The 14406-nt window shown below is 45.5% G+C and overlaps 1 long non-coding RNA gene across 2 annotated transcripts; it reads right to left on the reverse strand.

Annotated features, from left to right (window-relative positions):
• Nucleotides 1-972: 972 nt before the first annotated feature.
• On the reverse strand, nucleotides 973-12218 carry LOC119808692. 2 transcript variants are annotated; one of them, XR_005284544.1, is made up of 4 exons: nucleotides 12027-12218; nucleotides 1839-1929; nucleotides 1566-1698; nucleotides 973-1466 (listed from the first exon to the last, which is right to left on the reverse strand). It is a non-coding gene; the product is annotated as an uncharacterized LOC119808692 (long non-coding RNA). The 2 variants fall into 2 exon arrangements; XR_005284545.1 differs by lacking the exon at nucleotides 1839-1929.
• Nucleotides 12219-14406: the final 2188 nt, after the last annotated feature.

Raw genomic sequence — 14406 nt, forward strand, 5'->3', positions numbered from 1 at the left:
TGCAAAACCAACCAAAATTGTCCCAAAGATTCAAAGCATCTGAAAGCCACCTTTGATATTTAAAACATTGTCTACTGCTCTAACTACAGGATCAGAGAGAACCTAAATCTCAAACTGTGAGGTGTATGGTTCTTTGTAGTTCAACATTCATCTGAAACGACTCACGGGAGCCCTGGGTGTAATACGTGCTTGACTGTGTTTCAGCTGTAGCTGGCGCCACAGTTAAGGAGGCTTTGGTAGTTAAGCAATGGGGCTCCTGTGTGCCATCACCTGAATCCAAATTTGAGAAAACAGAAAGGACATGAATCTTTAACGAAAGATAAGAACTATACTAGTCCAATAACATGGCCCCATTGATCACCTAGCCTGAGACCTCAGTTCAGGAGACCTCTAGGAACAGAATCTGTTTTTACAGTTGGCAGTAGAGGCCAACTGAGGAAAAACTGTTTTCTTCGGATGAAGAGAGTGGGTTTGTGGGTACCCAGCATCCCAGCTGAATCACCAAGCTACAGGACCATTTCTCAGGATGGTGGGAATCATCACTTACAGAGATGAGAGGAATAATTATCCTTTTAATGAGATAGTGTACTTTTCTTCTCCAGGATCCCACACTCCATAGTCCATCACAAAGGTGTGGCCAAGCAACTTTGAAAGAGTGTCCGCCTTTCTCAACCACTCAGAACTCTTTTCTTCCCTCCATCTCCTTCCTGGGCCATTTTCCTGAACACTTCAACCTTCACTTTTTCTTTGAAGCCTCCCACCACCACCTCCATGCAGCTGCCTGTTTGCCATATGCTTGACCTTCTTGTTGCCTTAACTTAAGCTGTATGACTGCATTCTCTCCTCCATCATCTTCCACCTCTGGGCAGATGCTGAGATTTACATTTTGCCTTTTCCTCTGTGTGTCTGTGTGTGTGTGTGTGTGTGTGTGTGTTTAATGCTAATAAAAAATGTCCTTGAACTTCTTTTGAGTCGGTTTTTATATTATTTTTTATTAACGGGACTTAAGGGTTCCATGAGCATTCCCTGGATTCCCCAGGTGACATGCAGTGACTCTGGCAGGACTGTCCTAAGTTTCTAGTAACATCTTCACAAAACATGGCTAATTTGGGACCAAAATTATACCTGTTAAATCAGTTCCTGTGTACAGTTCCCTGCACTAAGAAAAGAGAAATACAGGAGAGAGAGAGAGAGAGAGAGAGAGAGAGAGAGAGAGAGAGAGAGAGAGGGAGAGAGAGAGAGAGAGAGAGAGAGAGAGAGAGAGAGAGAGAGAGAGAGAGAGAGAGAACAGTACAACCCAAAAGTGGGGCCCCAGGGCTTGAAGTACTTCAGGCTTAGTTCCACTGTAAGAGTTTCTTGATTCCATCCTATGACCTTTGAGTGATGGCATCCCTTCCTCGCCATGTTCCAGCAACTTCCGGAAGACCTGAGAAGGTGGTCCATCTCTTTCTATCCAAGTAATGGGCCTACAGGAGGACACACAGGGAAAAGGCCATTAAGAATGGGTGCAAACAATATAATCATTGAGGAGATATGGGCAGCGGGCAGAGCTGATGGGTCCTCACCTCCTCCCAGGTTGCTTCCCTTGCCTCCTCGCCAGTAGGGGGCTTGTGCGTTCCAACTGCCAGTGGTTTGGAATTTGGTGAATTCTGCAGTGATCACATTTTGGAGTCCGTCACCTTGCAGGCCATGCAATCTCTGTTGATAAGAACATAGAATAAATCCTTGGGCATCAGTGACCATTGGAATCGTGTTCTGTGTGGAATCGTAAATAACAGACACACACACAGAGGAGGGGTGGGAGGACAAGAGAAGAAAACTCAGAGAGGATACACTACCTGCCGCCTGTCCCTGGGATTCCCCTAGGCAGTTGTGTCCTGGACTGGAGACTTGAGGTGATTTCTAGGACCTCCCAGACGTCTCAAAGGTCTGAAGGGACAGAAGGGATCATTCCACTGCCATGTGGGCACCTGAACTCAGAACTCAGCTCCTTGATAACCTTGGCCAGTCTCGCCCCAACTCTCCTGAGTGGATTCTGTCACTGAAATACTACACAATAGAGCAAAAATGCAGTTGGAAATTAATAAGAGGTTCTTCGAGGGCTCCTTGTCCTGGGATAGCCGTCAGGGTAAGGCTGGGCAGATGGGCTTGGGGATATCAAGCTCATGGGCTTCTCTTTGACAGACTCCAGGAGGAAGTTACCTCACTACTCAGCATGTCACCGAGCTTCCAGAGCCCTATGCATGTTCCTTCTAGCCTGCAGTCCATTCCTTGATTGAATCTAATGCATTCTGATGGTTCTAGGGATCATATAGAACATGGAAGAAGTTTCTGTCCCAGCTGGGCTTCCCACCTGAGACAGAAGAGCATCAAATGAGTGTGAGAGACAAGAGACACATTGCTCTACTCATGACCCTCTTTCCGCTGCCCCAAGTCATGGAAAGCCCAGTACTACCACCTTGTCCTTTATAGAGCGCAGAACACAGGGTAGCTGGCACACGACGAAGCACCCAGGTTCAGTCCCAAATTGAAACGCTACCCAGAAGCACAGAGATCAAAGCATCCACAGAAACTCGTCCACACAAAATCAGCTGCCAAGAGCACACCAAACCGATAGACTACTGCGGGGCTCCCTGTGATGACAGAAATACCCTCTGCGGTCTGGTGGAGTGGTCACTAGTCATTTGTAGCCGTGGCGCTCCTGGACTGCAGCAGCCCCGACAGAGGAATAGGTTTTACAATTTTATTTAAGCTAAAGTAATCTCACTGACCTATTGGCTATCATATTTCAGGCTTTGTCTGTCCCTTGGGTGACAGTTTTCCTCTCGGAAGAGACATGATTCTCCCTAGGCAGGAAGCCATGGCTGAAGATTTAGGTAAAAGAGAGGGTGGAGTCCACGATCAAGCACGTGGTTTTCCAGCTGCACCTCAGCACGTCTCTGGACCTCCCTGCATACCCAGCTCTTTCCTGTTAAGGAGGCACCTTAGGTCACTGCGGGTGTCATGTGACCCAGCACGTGAGACTGAGCGCTTCTCACACACCTGCTGTAATGTAAAGTGAAGCAGAATCACGTGTAGATATAACATGCATGAACTCCTTGCTCTATGTTTCATGAGCAAGCGGGAGAAAGAGGGAAAATATATAAATAATTGGGGTCAGGAACCGTTCACCCTGTGTTGGATTCTAAATGGATGCTATGGAGTGAACATGTGATCCACGTGTTCCTTATTCCCAGTCCCACTGGCCACCACGGTTTTAGTATACTTTTTAAAATGCTTCTCTGTACACATGTGCATGTATTCACGTGCACAGGCACACATGCGTGGGGCATGCACACGGGGCCACATACCCATGAAGGCCAGAGGACAATCCCACCTGTCATGCTCAGGAGCTCTCTTCACCCCCTGGCCTGGAGCTCACCAATAAGGCAAGGCTAGGATGGCCATGAATGACGTTACCTTCCTCCCTTCCTTATTGGCTGAACAGTCAGGAGCGTCTAAGCTGGCCCATCATCTGGGTGTTACATTCTGTCAGCTGCATGTCTGTTTGTGCCTTAACAGAGACCTCACACTGGCTCCTCTCCAAGCCTTACGTCCTGGTTATTTTAAAGCTTATCAGGTGTGAGCCTATCACATCTGCAGGTGATGGGCAAGCTTGGCCATTAGTATTTTTTTACTCTATAAAGATTTAGTGAGGCTGGGCAGGAGGGATGCCTTGAAGATTCCAGCAGGGCTCCTGTCCTTCCTGCTCAAAGGGTGTCGGTCCTCGGTTGACTAAAGGCAGTCTTGAAAACATGGGCCTTTGCTTTGTTGTTTGGTTTTAATTTTTTGTTTTATTTATTTATTTATTTATTTATTTATTTCGAGACAGGGTTTCTCTGTAGCTTTGGAGCCTGTCCTGGAACTAGCTCTTGGAGACCAGGCTGGCCTGGAACTCACAGAGATCTGCCTGCCTCTGCCTCCCGAGTGCTGGAATTAAAGGCGTGCACCACCACCGCCCAGCTGTTTGTTTTATTTTTAAAGCTCTAGAGCCTCCTTCAAGTTCATCTTCTCATCCTTCACATTTGAATTTCTTTTCTGACTGCCCTCTCCAGGTCCTTACTGGTGTTGCTTTTGTGGCTCACCTGCCCCCTGCATCTCAACATTCCCTTTGAAAGGCTTAACAGTTCCAATTCTATGCTCACTCCCCTCATTCACATGACTGATGCAGCTGCTGCCTCCTGGCTGGACCAGCCTGACTCATCTCTCCCTCCTTCCTCCACAAACAGCGATGTCACTGAGTAGATGGAAACACAAGCAAGCGTCACATGTTTGCTTTACATGTTCTCCCCCATTAAATCTCTTCCATCGCTGGCTTATCCTGACACCTCTGCTCTGCATCTCTACTCGGAAACTAAAATGCAGGACTGAGGAAAATAATAGCACACATAAGCTTGCTTTGTGTGTTTGTTATTTTTTGAGACAGCGATCCAGGCTGACCCTGGATCCTCCCTCCTCAGCCTTTTGAACGCAGGGATTACAGATATACAACATTACATCCATCTTAGATCCAGTGCTTTGATATAATAATGGGTAATTAATGTTTGATCTGCCTTCTCAAGGAAATTCCTTGGCATATCTGCCAGAACCACTACCAGACAGGTAAAACACATGAACCACAGCTCCTGACAAAGACTGGCACACATAAGTTCGTGCAGGAGGCATTTGCTGAAACCTAGGACACAGGCCTTTTGTAGAGATACACCAACAATGACATGGTATCCATTGATAAAGAGCCTTTGACATCTTAAGTTTCCTCAGGTGCCAGCACTCTGGAGATGATACATCTAACACAATGTGAAAGGAGATCATAACTCATACCCATTAGATATACTAGCCACGCCCACCCAATTCTGCCAACACCAACAGTCTCCTCTTCTACAGACAGTAGGAGACACAAAACAATACTTCTAATGCATAGGTCCCACCTGCCTCTTCAATCTACTTGGATTGGAGGAAGGATGTGTCCCATTGACCCATGCCTTCTCTGACCACATGAAGGTCTCATTTTTCTGAAGTGTCTCTCTAGTGGCATTTTTATTTTAATAAATAAAACTTGTCTGAAGTTCAGAGAGCAAAACAGCCTCACTGTCCAACCTTACATACCAGGCCGCAATAACACGCACCTTTGATCCCAGTAGCCACACTAATTTGCCATAGAAACTGGGCATTGCATGCCTTTAATCCCAGTGATGCACATCTTTAATTCCAGAGCTAGAGAGGATTAATAAAACAGGAGGAGACAGCTCTCAGTCACAGTCTCATGCTGAAATTCCGGGAAGCAGGATTGCCATTTCAGACTGAGGTAGAGGTAAGAGCCAGCGGCTGGCTGCTTTGCTTTTCTAGCCTCCAGGTTGAACCCCAATTTCTCTCTGTGAGTTTTTATTAATCATGCATCATGACTCCTGCCACAGACTCTTTGTCCCTGCACTGTGAAATACTATGTACATCTGTGTTATGAATCCATTTTGTTCAAGCTGAACTTTTCCTCAAGATAGAGAAAAAGTTCATAAAACTCTGAAAGTCAAAGAAACTTCCAAGGTTCAGGAAGTCCGCAAAGTTACAAGATTCACGAAACTTCTTTCCCAGGCTGTGAAAGTAGTAAAGGGTTTCTGGGGAGGGAGGGCTCTGCAGCTGAGCACTGAGCTGCAGAGATGCAGCCCATCCATGCTGGGGTAGACTTTTCAGTAGCGTAAATGTCTTCAGGTTGTCCATGATCTCAGATAGAGCTCTTTATCTGTGCTCTTGTAAATGGCCTCACTAGACTCATTGGTACAAGTTGACCTGGATAGGAGGACTTATTTGTTCTGTTCATGGTGACCAGGCATTTAATATGTCCCCAGGAAAGTCACTCAACCCAAGTCATGTCTAGTGGCCAGCTGGGCATCCAAACTATGGGAAGCCACCACAGCCTGGATCTTCACAGCATACTCTGTCTGATGTAGGATTCCCCTCTGTATGCTGTGAATATCATTGATTAATAAAGGAACTGCTTTGGGCCTACAGCAGAGCTATAGGGGAACAGAGTTAGGCAGGGAAAACTAAACTGAATTCTGGGAGAAAGGAGGCAGAGTCAGAGAGAAGCCGTGTAGCCCCGTCAGAGACAGATACCTGGAACTTTACCTGGTAAGCCACACCCACATGGCAATACACATATTAGTAGAAATGGGTTAAATTAAGATGTAAGAGTTAGATAATAAAAAACTAGAGCTAATGGGCCAAGCAGTATTTTAAATAATATAGTTTCTGTGTGATTATTTCAGGGCTATGTAGTGAGAACAACCAAGTGGCCCTCCTTCTACAGAAGTTTAGCTACTCATAGTGTATGGTTGGCTATCTAACCTTCTCTTCTCTTCTCTTCTCTTCTCTTCTCTTCTCTTCTCTTCTCTTCTCTTCTCTTCTCTTCTCTTCTCTTTCTCCCTCCCTCTCTTACTCCTTCCCTCTGTATGTGTACATGTTTTGCATGTGTGCATGTAGCAGGTACAGGTGTGGAGACCTGAGGTAAATGTCACATGTCTTTTACAATCCTCTTCCTCCTGTGCTTTGAGACTAGGTCTCACCCTGAAAGACTTGGCTAAACCATCTGGACCTTCCTAACTGTCTCCTCAGGGCTGGGAGCACAGCTGCACATTGCCACACCTACAGGATTTTCTCCCCTGTGTTCTGGGGGGTGAAGGGTCTTTGTGCTTGCACAGCGGGTACCTTACGGACTGAGTCATCTCATTCTGACTACCTTCTTTTCCCTTTGCTTCGTCTGGCCATTTTAAGCTGCTTAAATACAGAACTTGCTCTCAAATCCTTGTCTCAGAGGCATCTGAGGGAAGAAAACCAAAATCTGTGTTTAACTGCCATCTCTCCCATCATTTCAAGATGCTTCACGTAGGTGCGTATTTCTGAGCCATTTTAATTGGATTTATGAATGTTATCTAAGCCCATCAAACTTTAGGGTTTTAATGTGTTTTTTGCATTTTTTAAAATGTACTGGTTCTGTCTCTCTCCTGTAGGCTCATGAGGTGTCCCAAGGCCAGGAGTGTGCCATCTCTTTTCACGGTGTCTAGTATGCCACTCAGAAGACGGAATATTTATTCAATCATGGTCCACAGACAAGAGGCCACAGAGGTCAGGCTGTTGGCCTCACAGGCTTGTCATGGGTGACACAGCTTTAAGAGGATGCTCCGATGCTGCTTTTCAGTGCTGTGGAGCACAAAATATTCTAGAAGCTCACAACCAAAGCTGACATTGAGGCAGTACCCAGCTAGGGTATGAGAAACTGCAGCATACCCTAAGGCCTGCAGGTCACATACAAGATACTGTGTTAGCATTCATTTTTCTTTAGTCTGCTTCTGCGGGATGTCCCTCCAAAGGCTAACTAAGACGACCCCTTTATTTCTCTTTCCTTCTCTTCTTTCATAGGATTTCATAGCCTAAACTGGCCTCGGGCTGTGTAATAGAAGATAACCTTGAACTCCTAATCATCCTGTCTCCACATCCTGAGTGCTGGGATTAAGGCATGGACCACTGAGCCCAGGTCATGTGGTGGGAATGGATCAAAGCCAGGATTAATTAATGCTAGGCAAGCAAACACCTGAGGTATTTGAGCTAGGCTCTTTTTCAATGGAGCACCACCCTTGGGAGACCTGGAGCTCTTTTCTGAGAACCCTAGGCTTAGGCAGCAAGGCAGGACCCGCCAGATTTATTGAGAACCTGAAGGCACATTTGCCACAGGAATGGGTGCTATCAAGTCCTGCCTAAAGCAGGTGAAACAAGAGCCCTATCTGGACTAAGCGTCTGCTTTCGAAGAGAAAAGATTATGGAACAATTAGCCACAGCAAGCAAGGCTTAATGCCAAACATCAGGATGAAAACACACTGGTCTTTGCCAATGGCTTATGGCCTTCCCATCTTTGCTGATGGCTTATGGCCTCCCATTTTCTGGCTCCTTTTCCTAAGTAGAAAACAAAGTGAGCTTATCACAGAAGACCTAGAACATGAACTTTTATTGGCTAGTTTCCCTGGAGTCGAAGATTCTAAACAAAGGTAAGAATGACCCTCAGAGTCGAGACCTTATGACAGCTGATAATCTACACAAGGCAGGGACTAAGCAGACTTCTCTGTACCCTGGGTTTGGCTACTAACCAAGCTCACTAGAGCAGTGCTCCAGCCATTTCTGGTTTAGTCTAGTGCCTCAAGCAAAAGGCCATCTGGGATGTCACACACTCAACAACCTGGCCCATAATTGGAGGCCAGGCTTGCCTAAAATGCCAAAGAATTTTGTGAAAATATTCCAAGGCTTTGTTTGGGAAAAGCACACCAACCTACAGCTTTCTATAAACTGAGAAGGGTGGCACATGTTATACAATTATACTTCATATCACATACTGTACATATTACACAATGCAAATTCACAAGGAAGTGAAGGTAGGAGGATCATGAGTCATGAGTTCAAGTTCATCCTCTAATATATAGTGAGTTTGAGGCCAGCATGGGCTATGTGAGACCCTCTTTCAAAACAAGAGATAAATAGGCAGGCAAATAGATAGATGGATAATAGAGAGACAGACAGACAGATGGATAGACAGACAGATAGACAGATAGCTAGATAGCTAGATAGATAGGCAGACATAGGGGGTAGGAAAGAGGAAAGAAGAAAGGAAGGAGAAGAAAGCATGATGTGATTTTGTGATTCTGGACATAGAGGAAATTCCAGATTCCATAGAAGCATACTAAAATTAATTCTAAATTTGAATAGAGAGTCCAGCACTTGCAGAGCCCAGGCTGGGATTTTCCCCCTTCAGGTGGAAATTTGAAGAAGTTACAATGACAAGCAGACAGAGCAATGGTCAAGTCATCCACAGATGAACTGCAAACAGCTGTCACACTGACCGGGAACAAAGCTGGAATTAAGAAGAGCATGGGGGAAAAAAACAGGCTGGCAGAAGAAACTCCTGAGCACCACACACAAAGGTGCCTGTCACAGCTGCCCAGGCTCAGCTTCCAACTTTCATCTCCGGTGGGTAGAAATGGTTCCTCCACCCATCCCATAAGCCCATGGAGATGACAGTCATCTACAGAAGACATATTGACAGTAGATGTAACAGTGGGCGGGAGAGACGGCTAAGCCGGTAAGAGCACTTGAGGAATAATCACGGTAGCCCGAGTTCAGATCACCACCCCGTAGGTAAAAACTGAGCATGCACCTCTAACCACCATGCTAAGCAGGGCTAGAGACAGTTGCTGGGGTTTGCAGGCCAGTCAGCCTAGCTGAAAGTCAGTGAGAGACCTTGTCTAGAGGAAATGAAGCAGAGAGTAACAGTGCGGGACACCTAAAGTCCTCCCTTAGCCACCACATCTGCACAGTGAGCATGCACGATAAAGTTGAAAAATAAATAAAAAGAAGGTAGGTTTTGGCAGCAAGTGTGAGCCTGTCTTATGGTCTCATGGTGAAATACTATTGGCTCTGTTCAATGAAGACAAGTTTTGTGCAATTCTTTATGGGAGAAACTTCTAGCTTTCCCAAGCAACAAGGGAAAAAGACCGCCACCTACACCACCTATTGAATGTTTGCTTGTGCTGACCATCAAAGTCTTGTCCACCCTAAGACAATCATGGAAAAAGAAGAGGCAATACATCCCAATACACTCACTCACTCTGAGTGAGTCATATCCAACCTACACCACACAGGTTACATGTGTCCTGGGACAGCTATGAATACAGCCCAACACAAAATTGCAAACTTACTTAAAACATTGTGAGATGTTACTCTCTCTCTCTCTCTCTCTCTCTCTCTCTGTGTGTGTGTGTGTGTGTAACTTTACTGTTGTTTACCTTAATGTCAACTTTGAAAATGACTGTTTTATCCTAGTGTCAAAAGGTTGGAAATGCCTGCAGAGTTCTGCACATGCATGAATATCATCAAAGCATGAAAATGTTATTTCATGTTGCTTATACCTTTGCACCATGGGACAAAAAGACACACTTCCTGTCCTAGAGCTTTGTCAACATGGCACAGCCTAGCATCACCTGAGAAGGGCGTCCCAAACTGAAGGATTGCCCAGTTCACGACAGCCTATGAATATATTTGTGGGAATTGTCTTGGCTGTTAATTGATGTAGGATATCTGGTCCACTATGGGCAGAACCATTCTCTTGGCAAGTCATCTTGAGCTGTATAGGAAAGCTAGCTAAGCATGAGCCTGCACTCGTTCCAATAAATAGCATCCTCCCCGATGGTATCTGCTTCAAGTTCTTGAATTGTTGCCCTGACTTCCCTCAATGACAGACATAGAAGGGAAAAATGAAATAAATAAGCTTTTTCTTCCCCTGAGTTTCCTCTGGTCACTATTTTATCACAAAATGAAGAAACTAGAATACCCAGGTTAATAACATACGAGGACTAATTGGAACTTCTTGATCCTGGATAGTTGAAAATTTTCAGATCTAGAGAGAAAATCTCTGGAGCTCTCCTTCACTACCTCAGCGCCCACTCACTGCCCGCCTCTGTTTTTGGAGTTAATACCTTTGTGGTTACCAAGCAAAATCTTTGAAATATAACAACAGACCACTGGCTTCCACAGCTCCCAAAGCCAAGAATGTCGTCAGATAGCATCTGAGGGCTGCAGCGGAGCTTTCTTTGTCTCTCTGTAAGCTGTGCATCTGGCACTTTTGCCAAGGTATTTTTCAATTCTTCCACTTAGGATTTTCCATTGTTCTACTGTTATAAGATGATGGAACTGTTTCCACATTGAAACATGATATGAGACGTGAGCTGAATCCGTGTTCCTGAGCCATGGTCACTCTGCTTTGGCTCACTAATAAACCACCTCTTGCTCCCTTGGAGGTGAGAGCTAAGTTTTGCATTGATAATACAAAAGAAAGGCTGTCCAAGCTACTTTACAGACACATAACCAACCCTACACGCTTTCCCAAACTGTGCTCAAGTTTGCACTGAGTTTATCATTGGGTGTTTGACATGCTCACACTATACAATTAAAAGATTGTCTCTTGGGATGTTTGTTAATGTCTGAGTAGCTCAATATTAAGGAGAATTAGTTTCTGCTCTTACAGCAGCTTAGCATCTTCCTTCCATGTTTTGATTTAGTTCTTTCTCCCCCACCAAATCTATTTGTCCTCAATAGGCTCTAGGTGCTGTTCCTCATGAATAGATAGCAGAGGGCTGATGAGTTGAGTGTGTTTATAATGCTGATAGTGCCTTAAGGAATCCTAAAATCAGAACATGTTTGTATGCCAGGTGCACCCAATGTTTATGCATGTGAATGCATGTGTATGAATGTGGTATATGAGCATGTGCATGTGCATATGTGTGCACCTATGCATACACACGGATGTCTTGGATGGCATCAAGTGCCCTCTTGTCCCATTTCCTTCACTATTCCCTTGAGAGGTCCCTCCCTGAGCTGGAGTTTATGTGTTTTTCAGCTGGGCTGGCAGCTAGTAACTCTCAGAAATTATCACACTGCTCCTCCCTCCAGTGCCTGGTTACAGACAGGTGTGGAAACACATATAACTCACTGTATGAGTCCTGGGATCCAAACTCGGCTCCTAACTCTTGTGCAACAAGTACTCTGAACTGCTGAGCTGTCTTCCCAGCCACCCTACAACCTTTTGACATTGTAACACAATGTTTTCATCCACAAAGTTCCCCCTCAAGAACTGCATAACCAAGTCACACACACACGCACACACACACACACACACACAGCATACAGCACATTCTAGGACTGAAGGACCAGCAATGTCTTCTCTCTCACCCTCCTCTTGCCTCGGTCTTTTCTGGGACAAGGTCTCTCTAAATCGTCCAGACTGATTTTCCCACAGTTACCTCCTAAGTGACTGAGATTTCAGCCATGCAACACCACCCAGTGCTGTTGACAGAGTCTACCCTATCTTTTAAACAGCTCCAAGTTTCAGCCCTCTCATCCATAAAAGGGGATGACTTGGTGTCCTGAGAGCACTCAGACGTGGCACTCACGTAGTTGCTGTCATCACCAGGGCTGTCAGTCAGACGTCCCCTTTGCTGAAACCCAGAGAAAGTCATGCAGGTCGGCTACCAAACTAGCTCCAGGGAAGTCTTTATGACCAAGTTCATACCAGTGAATTTCCAATCTGTCAGCTGTTCCAAAGCTCTGACCCAGAAGAACCAAGTTTCCAGGCAGAAAATGAATGTAAACACAGCTCACATCTGCCTGTGTGTGGCCTCCTCAGACACAAACAGATTACTCAACCAGGGCAAACACACGAGGTGCCAGTGTCAACCTCAAATGGTGACAGGGCCAATTATGACTTGGCTTGCCTTCGTGAATCTGAAATGTCACTTGTGTTGGGGAACGGTTCTCTCTGTCAAAGCCCCGTGAGACAGAAGCCACATCTTGACAACTTTCGCTCCCACAAAAAGTAAAAGGGGCAGCCCACTCACCATGCTACACCAGCCTTCTCACCATGCTACACCGCAAACCTCAAATGGGAAAGTAGACAATTCTCAGTGAGCCCAGAGATCATCAGAACACAAACATCTGGGAAGTAAACCAGAACACTATGTGAAACTCTGGTAAGTATGGCCAATTCTGATGACCCCTGGCTATAAGGAGTGGCCTAGCAATAGCCAATTTCTAGTTGTCAAAAGAAGCTAAAAACCTAGATGCTTGCTGACATTACAATTTTGGTGACTCCTGGATTAGGGAGACAGTTCTGCCAGCAAAGTGCTTGCTGTGCAGGCCTGGAAAACTGAGTTTGATCCCTAGAAACCATGTAAGAAGGAGCACACACTTGTAACCCCAGAACTGGGAAGGCAGAGACAGGCAGGTCCCCGGCGCTCACTAGCTGAGCAGCCTAACCTATTTGGCCAGTTCCAGGCCAATTAGAGAGTTTATTTCCAAAAAAGGTGGACTGTGCCTACTCAGCAATATGAGGGGAGTTCTCTGGCCCCCCACACAAGTGTGCCCTCAGGCATGTGCACATGTGCACAAGAATACAGGCACACATGCGCGTGCATACACACACACATATGTATGTATATACACACATACTTCCATAAATACACATGAACTTCCATATACACACATGCACACACACACACACACACACACACACACACACACACACACACACACAAAGTTTAAAGTTAATAGCAAGCAAACCCAGTCGCCGAGTTCTTCAATAGGTCAAATTCTACAGGAGAGCTCAGGTTCCATGGTTTCTATGGAAGCCGAGTACAGCAGACTTCTCAGTCTTGGAGCCCAGAAACCTGAGTACCTGCCCTGGATGCATCGCATCACGTCGCTGGGAGGATGAACACAAAAGCATCTATGGTCAGTTTCCTCCCACATCAAATCAAGGCAGACCTTGAGCTGTCACCAGGGACCGCATGGAAGCGAGCTAAGCGACACACGGGCCACTCAATCACCATCTGCTGTATCCCACCACAGCTCAACTCCTCCTTCCGTTCCCTCTCTCAGCTGAAAAATTTCGCTAGTAATTTTACCTCCAAGGAACTGCTGCTTGACTCAGACAGGATCACACGAGGAAAGTGCTTAGCAAGTGCTCATAAATAAGTCTCTGTTGTTGTAAAGATTTCGGGTAACCAGGAAACAAAAAATTTAGAGCATAAATTCTCTAGACATTAACATGGAGATGCAGATAAACAGTCTGTTTACGGCTCAGCCGGTGAACACAGTAGAGACAAGCTCTTTCTTTCTCACTAGACATCCCATGAAATTCCCGTTGTTATTAAAGTCTCAGCTCACTCAGTGTTCTCCCCCTGCATCGGCTTCATCAATTTATCCCAAATTAATCAACAGGCTAGCGTCACTTTGCTGTTCATGACTGATGAGCTTGAGGGGGCCGTGTACTAGTTTATTGATGGAGAGGGAAGAGGAACACTAACCATTTTTCTCTATTACATAAAATTAAATAATAGTTTCTATTCAAGGCAACCCAAGGGATTAATTTTATTTTTTGAAACCTAAGGTATGAAACAATCTGTACAAACAAAATGTTTATTTATGTGTACGTGTTTGTGCCCGAGTGTGTATATTTACACCGCGTGTGTGCAGGTGTCCATGGCTGTCAGAAGAGGAACTGGATCCCTGCAAACAGAAGTTACAGACAGTTGGGAGCCTCCCTATAGATACTAGGAACCAAACCCAGGTCCTCTACTACAATAGGAAGTCCTTTCAAGCTTAACTGCTGAGTCATCTCTCCAGACCATGACTTGCATTTCTGATTCATTGTATGAAATTCCCTTCCCTGTGATAATTCTGAGACTCACGTACCTCATAACCACAAGGAATGTGTTTGAAGTGTGTGAAGGATGGCAGCTCACTGAAGCAGATGAAGTTACCCTGAAGCCACTG

This window comes from Arvicola amphibius, chromosome 3 (genome assembly GCF_903992535.2).
Source record: "Arvicola amphibius chromosome 3, mArvAmp1.2, whole genome shotgun sequence".
NCBI classification, from domain to species: Eukaryota; Metazoa; Chordata; class Mammalia; order Rodentia; family Cricetidae; genus Arvicola; species Arvicola amphibius.